The 7,251-nt window shown below is 38.9% G+C and overlaps 1 long non-coding RNA gene across 1 annotated transcript; it reads left to right on the forward strand.

Annotated features, from left to right (window-relative positions):
• Nucleotides 596-5,517, forward strand: LOC110399168. Its single transcript, XR_002438941.1, has 3 exons — nt 596-684; nt 2,436-2,540; nt 5,331-5,517. It is a non-coding gene; the product is annotated as an uncharacterized LOC110399168 (long non-coding RNA).

Raw genomic sequence — 7,251 nt, forward strand, 5'->3', positions numbered from 1 at the left:
ATTCTCACTTATCTGCCCTATATTTACAGGCTTGATCCAGGATTACCCGGTTTAGTTTCTTCGTGCAGAAATGTATGTATTGTTATTTTAATTGTTTGAATGTTTTCATTGTAAAGCTCAGTTTCTTTCTCATTCCGTTGTTGTAATTGTATATTAAGTTAACTTAAGGCAGAGAGATTATTTTTCTTCTGTTATGTCTTTTTGTCAGCCTGAAGTTAATTCAATATTAACACCTAAAAATAACACGGAAGTTAAATGAAATAATAGACGCAGCTATGTTGTAACTCTTTTATACCCAGCCACTGAAAGAAAGCAAAAGGAAAGGTCCAAAATGTAGGCAGGCCAATTTCAGCCTGAGGAAGTATGAGAAACAACTACTTGTTCTAAGTAGATACACTGTGCATACAAGCCATTGATTTCTACGCAGGTGCTGTCTTTGGTCAAAAGGGCTGACAGAAGGGTCTTTCTGCTCTGACTTCCTCCTTTGAACATTTAGCCAAAGACTCAGGTAGGAAAATCACTGCTGCAAATTACCTCTAACATGCATGGTTTTGGTGTTGTTTTTTTTTTTTGTTTGTTTGTGAAATAGCTTTTCTGTTTGAGTGCTTCTTCCTCACACTAAAGTATCACCATCTGAAATAAGAGAGAACCTCCAGAACTGTCAGATAACTGTTTTGAAGCTTGGTAAGTAAAATGTTTTCATTCCAGTATGGACTTCTTCCAAAGTGAAAAAATACTTGTGGAAAAGCTGGACTTCTCCAGCGCTTAAACTCCTGAACATGTCAGTGACAATTTGTGCTGAAGTGATTACTGAAATGTACTCCAAGCATGTTATCAAAATGTTTTGACTGAAAAAAAATAATCTACAGCCACTTCTGATAAAAGACTATTTCAAGGCAGGACTTCATGGACACACAAACTTCAAACTTCAGAAAATGGGAAAAAAATTAATACTCTCACTTTTCCCCAATAAAGATTTTTAAAGGAATTTATCATCGCTACCTATCAGCACATTAATCTAATCAACGAGGCAGGAAGAGGGCTATGTGCAGGAAGAAGTCCACCTCAACTCTTTCTCTGGATTTGCCAATTCCTTCTCAATATTGTGTTTCTGAGGGCAGCTCTGCCCACTTCAGCTGTCAGCATTCACAACTCCAGTAACCTCTCTGCTGCAATTTAGTCTCAGTGTCTGAAGCCTCCAGATACAGATGTGTCCAGTTTGTTGTCATCTTCAAGCCTCTTTCAGCAACCCAAATGTCAGTCATCCACGTAATTTTATACACTTCTAGGCAAGTTTCTAAAACAAGATTGTGCCAAATTCCCATGACAAATCACTGCGGAAGCATGTTTTTTTTGTCTTTTCCCTTTTTTTTTTTTTAATGACATTTTCTTCCTACCATTCTACTAACACAAGGAAGAACTCATTTGTAGTCTAGCATGGTGTTTCTTACAAGTTGTTTAAAAAACAGAGCTTAAAAAAAGGATTCATAGTGTTCAGTCCCATTCTCTGAGAGTCAGAGGATGACTGCATGGCCACATGCAGGAAAATATCACTGTATCTTTTCAGATAGCCATTAGGGCTCGTGTAGTGAAGTAATACAGAGGTTTGATGTCCTAAAAAGCATGAAGAAAGTAAGCAGGTGTTCATATATCAGGACAGCACAAAGCTTTCCCCCCCCCCTTCTTTTTGTAAATAAAGTATTAATGTATGTTTAAGCACTTTCAAGGCATCACCCAGGTCACTGTTACCTCATGGGTGATGCACATTTTCTGGGCCGTATCGTTTTGTTTTCCTGGTGTAAGAAAGCTAGCTAGCTCTAGATGAATACTGTGTGCACATGAAGAGTGTACATCCAGGTCTTGTAGCTTTGTGCCTACTTTCTTGTCTGTCATTTATCATCATTAGTGTGTGTCTGCTAACAAGGAACTGTTCAGCCGAATCACAGGAAGCTGCCTAATGTTTTGCCACCAGATTCGTGAGGAGGAAAAGGATGGAACAGAGATGAATAATTTTAAGGAGTGAGGGATAAGCAGAGGCTTTTAAATATAATTTCTGGCTGTCATCATCCTAATTAGCAATGGGATTACTTGATGCCTCAGTTCAGAGAGCGTGAATAGTGCTGCTTTGTGTCTGTCATGGTGATTAATGTATTTTTTGGTAAAAACCTGGTAGAATGTACAAAGTTATATAGTAAATCTGTAGAGTACGCTGTACCAGAACAATCAAGTGACACTTAACCCAATTACATCAATGGTAGTGTCCTCTGTTTGGACCGCTGAAAAGTCAGGCTGATGACATGTTAGAGATATCTACTGAACCAGAATATTCAAGGGACTAGATAGAAACAATAGCCCTATGAATATGCATTGAATTTAATAATAATTGTTTTCCTTTTTTTCTCTGCTCATTTTGAATTGCTCCTCATGGAAGCCAGCTTTTGCTGCACAATCCACAAGGCAGCAGGAAGAGAGGGACAATGGAATTGCAGCTAAGTGAAGCATGTTCTTCCTGCAGTCTCTCTGATGCTTTCCTGGAACTGGTAAGAGAAATGGGGTACATCCCACAGACCACAAAATGTGCTTGTGCTCATGTTACATGCACAATGGTTATGAATGGCAGCTCTTAAAGCCACTCAGTAAACTCATTAATTTTAGTGGGCTTTTGACCAGCCCTAAACTGAAGCCTGTGCCTTTGAGGAATGCGGTAGCTACATTTTAATTTCACTTTTAAATAATTCCAAAACTCCTGGCATTCATTTCTTACATTACAGCAGCCTTTCTCAGAAGTAATTTCTCATGCTGCATAAGCTGGAAGGTGAGTAGAGTTCCAGAAGGAGAAGAAAGAGAGTGTTATCCATTGTCTTTCTTCCTGAGAAAGTATTTCTTCAGTTGACCTAGTCTTGAGGAGTTGTTCAACTCTGGATTACGATGTTTGTGGAACAGAGCAATCTTAATTTATGTGACAGCTGGTGCTAAAATACTATGCAGTGTCTTATTTTTTTTACTTACTTATTAAGTGGTTCAATGTTGAGTTAAATAAATAATCAAAGAATATTACAAGTTCAAATAGCTAATTCTCTCTCACACAATACAGGGTACTTGGCACTAATGAGCTGCACCTCACCAGACTTCTATGGGATAAGCTTCATTTTGAGAAATTTATTGCTGTGAAATGTCTGGCAAGTGATTCTGAATATTAGTTGTAGTAAGAAGAATTGAAGAATGATCACTAAGAAGGGATAGCCAAAAAATTCTTCTCTTTTGGTGTGGCCTATAAGTTACAGAAATGTAAGGTTCTTATGGGACTTTCACATCCAGACACTGACTGTAATTCCATGCTTTGTTAATGAAAGTCAGCATTTGCAGAGAAGTGTGGTTAGAGCCATGGAACTCACAGTGTTTAAGATTTGTATTCTGCACACAAACAGCTGTTAACACTCAGCTCCTATATGTTCCAGTGTATAGCTGATATACATAACCTCCGTTTTCAGAAACCAGAGAAACTGGGTACTGTAGGTCACACAGTTTATCCATAGAAAAGTCAAATGCAGGCTTTGATTCACTGGAGTCCCTGTGCAGTAACTATTGCATTACATGTTTCTCATTGCGTTTAAGGAACGCATATGTATGTTATGTTTTTACTCACTTGGGGATAATTGCTGAATTTTCTTTGCATCAGTGAAGATAATATACATAAAAAGGAGCAGGATTGGATTTACAACAAAGATCTGTACTGTTTTTATTTATATGTACAGGAGGCATGCATAGATTTTTGTGTCCATGGTATGACAGTACTGCTGTGTGTTTGTGTGCGATATGCCAGTAACTCTTCCTCAGAAAAGACGCAGTATGACTTTCTGCGTGGTTTAAGTTGTTCTTAAGCTTTGGCATGCATTCTTTCACAAAACTATGCCTAGATGATAGACTAGGGGTCAGGATTTTGATCTGCTTTTGGCATTGGACCTGCTGGATGCTGGCGATAATGATGCTGGTGGAACAGCATATTTGGGGAGCAGCATTAAGTTTGTTGTGACTTTTCCTACAAACCATAGGCATGCTGATTATGAGGTACGTATAAAGATATGTACCTAATTAATTGATTAAAGGAGAAGAAAAGCTCTTTTTCTTTCCTGTTTGGAAGCAGGGGTGCTGTGTACAGCTGTGGGTAACGTCGTTGATACACAGTCCAGTGCGCAGTCTGTATTTGGGTGCATTAGAGCAGAAGTAAGTTCCTGAAGTTAGCTGCTGCACACTCCAAGACCTTGTTTTATCAGCTACTCTTCAGAAAAGCTGAATTAGCAGACTGGACTCATATTTTTTAAGACCAGTAATATTTGGTTTCTCGTTTCAAATTATTTGAAACACACCTTCCCTCCCTCCGCTTTAAACTCCAATGCTGCAAGATATTTGCTTCTTAATTGTACTTTGATCTTTGCTGAATTCAGTCCCTCTGGCTTAGTCTTGCTGTTGGTGCAAAGTGTGGTTTGTCTATACATCCTACACAGAATCAAAGGAGCTTATGTGGTTTTGCTTATAATTTCTCAAGTCATATTAAATGAATTATTTAAAATTGAAATTTCAGCAATGAGGCATGCTGAAAATCTTGTTCTCTGGGAAATAATTCAGCAAATTCATTACTTGCTCTGTCACCTGATATTATTTTGTCCTCCTTTATCAGCTTTTTTTTTAATATGAAGAGAATGCTGTAGTCTTAGAAACCTATTCCATGTGTGCTACAGCAGAACTCAGTTTAAGATGGAGGGAATAAAAACAGTTCAGAAGACTTTCCATATTAAATATCAAAGTTTTCATTTGTAAAAGTCTAATAAGAAAACAATTCTTATTAGTGAATTTGGTGAATGAGTATATGACTTCCAGACAGCACTCTCAACTTTCATTGTGCACGTTTCTGACTTTCTCTTTGTGTATGCTGAGTCTTTATGCAAAATTCACCTGAAAAGATTTGGGTTCAGAACAATTATAATAATTTAACAAATCTTAGTGTGCAATAAAACAGCACATTTATTTGACATACCTCAGAGTCAACACATCTTACAAGGAATACTTGCACAAAGTATTTCCTGCACAAGAAGCAGAGGAAATATTAAGAGGTGGAAATCCTGGTGTCTTCTAAGGCAGGCTAGAAATCAGGAGATTCTCAAGAGCTTTACTAGGAGTCTCATTTCAAGGACTGTGTTTTCCCTGTGAGCCATAGGCTGAAAAACTTGGCTTAAGGACAAAACAGTGCACAGCCCTTCTTTCTGTTGCTGCTCTTTCAGTGCAACATTGACTCATTCCTGGATGTTAATGTTCTTCCCTCATTCATTTAGGTTCTCTTGCTGTTTATGGAACAAAAGCAACAAGCTGAATCTTCTGTTTGTCTGCTGGTGGCCTTAAAATGGAAGATATTGGAAGATTTAAGCTCAAGAAGTTCGTCACAGAGAGTGGTGAGGTGCTGGCACACGCTGCCCAGAGAGGCTGTGGATGCACCTGGAGGCGTTCAAGACCAGGCTGGATGAGGCCCTGGGCAACCTGGTCTAGTACCAGATCTGGAGGTTGGTGGCCCTGCCTGTGGCAGGGGGGTTGGAACTTGATGATCCTTGGGGTCCCTTGCAACCCAAGCCATTCTATGGTTCTATGATATGTCAGCAAGCTGATGATACCATTGCTGTTGTACTGATGAGTATAGCTAGCCACAGATTTTTGTAGCTTGATCAGGAACAGTTTAAAAACTGTTTGGCAGATCTCTAGGTGCCATTATGAACTTCCTTAACTCCTTTTCCTGTTTCCAGACCATTTAGTTTTAAGTCTCGCATGAGATGTTTACTCAGTGGGAAATAAAGAAACAGAAGAAAAAGAAAAAAAAAAAAACTTTGCAAAAAAAAAAAAAAAAAAAAAAGAACAGGATACAATAATCTGTAATTTTCTGTTCATAGAACTTCATTTTTATTAAGATAATGAAAAGCTGAGTACTGCACTCTTCACATGGAAAAATATCTTGAGATGGTAGAATTAGCACATGTATCTTGAAAACTCCCATGACAATAAATGGATACATACTTTTATGAGTAAGTAGCAAATTGGCAGTATCACCTACGTGCTAAGTGCAGCTAAAGTACCACAACTAATGAAATAATAACACATGGGAGTAAATAAAATGCTGTTCGACAGGTGAAGAAATGCTTTAAGTTAAATATAAAATCTGTGTATAGTTCAAATAATGTTAATGTTCTGACTCAGGCCTGTGAAAGTATGGAAAGTGAGAGTTAGGTCTGTCTCTATATACTTAATATGGCTTGGTGCCTTTCCAACAAATTTTTTATTATGGGAACCCTCCCAGTGATTTTGGAACGTGAGCAGCATTTTGGACCTCCATGTGGGTTTGCAAGTGATTTTTTTTCTCTGAAACCATTGAGCAGAGACAAACATGCAGAGAAGTGGAAGAAAGAAAAAGTTCAGTCTCATTTTTAAGCTGTTGAAGGCAAATACAAACCTTTCTGTGCAGACCCTCCCCTCCCACCTCATACTAAGACATGGCTAAAATATTTTGTTAAAAACTATGGACTGTGGTTAGAGCTCTGGCAGATTTTCATATTATGCCTCCTGCATCTGTTTTGTTACAGAGAATGTTGCTTCTACCTCCCTGCACAGGTAGCTGGGCAAACCCGCAGGCAGAGCTCTGCTCACCCTGACTTAAATAAAAAAGCTGGGAGGATGAACTCAAGTATTCTGCACTGTACCCTGATACTGAGTGTCAACAGTTTACGGGCATTCGGCCCGGTTCCGTGACAAAGGGGTTGGGGGACCCATGGGCCCATGCCCCAGGAAGAGGGGAAAGGGATAAAGGGTAAGGAGATGGCCCTGAGAGCAAAGAACAGCAGCAACAATCTGAGGAGAAACAAACTAATTTACTAAATAAGATATCGGAATGCAAAACAACACACTATAATACAGTATGATTACAATTTAAGCTGATAAATCCAATACAGAGAGAGAGAATGTCCCAAAATCAAGGTAGGCCTTACTCTACTACCGACGATAAGATGGCTGGAGAGCGAGGTGCTGCCAAGACGAGAGACGGGCGGAAAAAAGGAAAGAGGTCTCGTGATCTGCAAGCTTTTATCTTTTCCCTCTGGCCAGAAATGGTATCAGAGGAGCAAAGTACCTTGGGGAATGTAATAGTCCTTCTCCTCTGAGTACCAGGTACATTCACTACATGATGTTATGATGTGGAATACCAATAACCGAAAA

The sequence above is a fragment of the Numida meleagris genome, chromosome 4, assembly GCF_002078875.1.
Source record: "Numida meleagris isolate 19003 breed g44 Domestic line chromosome 4, NumMel1.0, whole genome shotgun sequence".
Lineage (NCBI taxonomy): Eukaryota > Metazoa > Chordata > Aves > Galliformes > Numididae > Numida > Numida meleagris.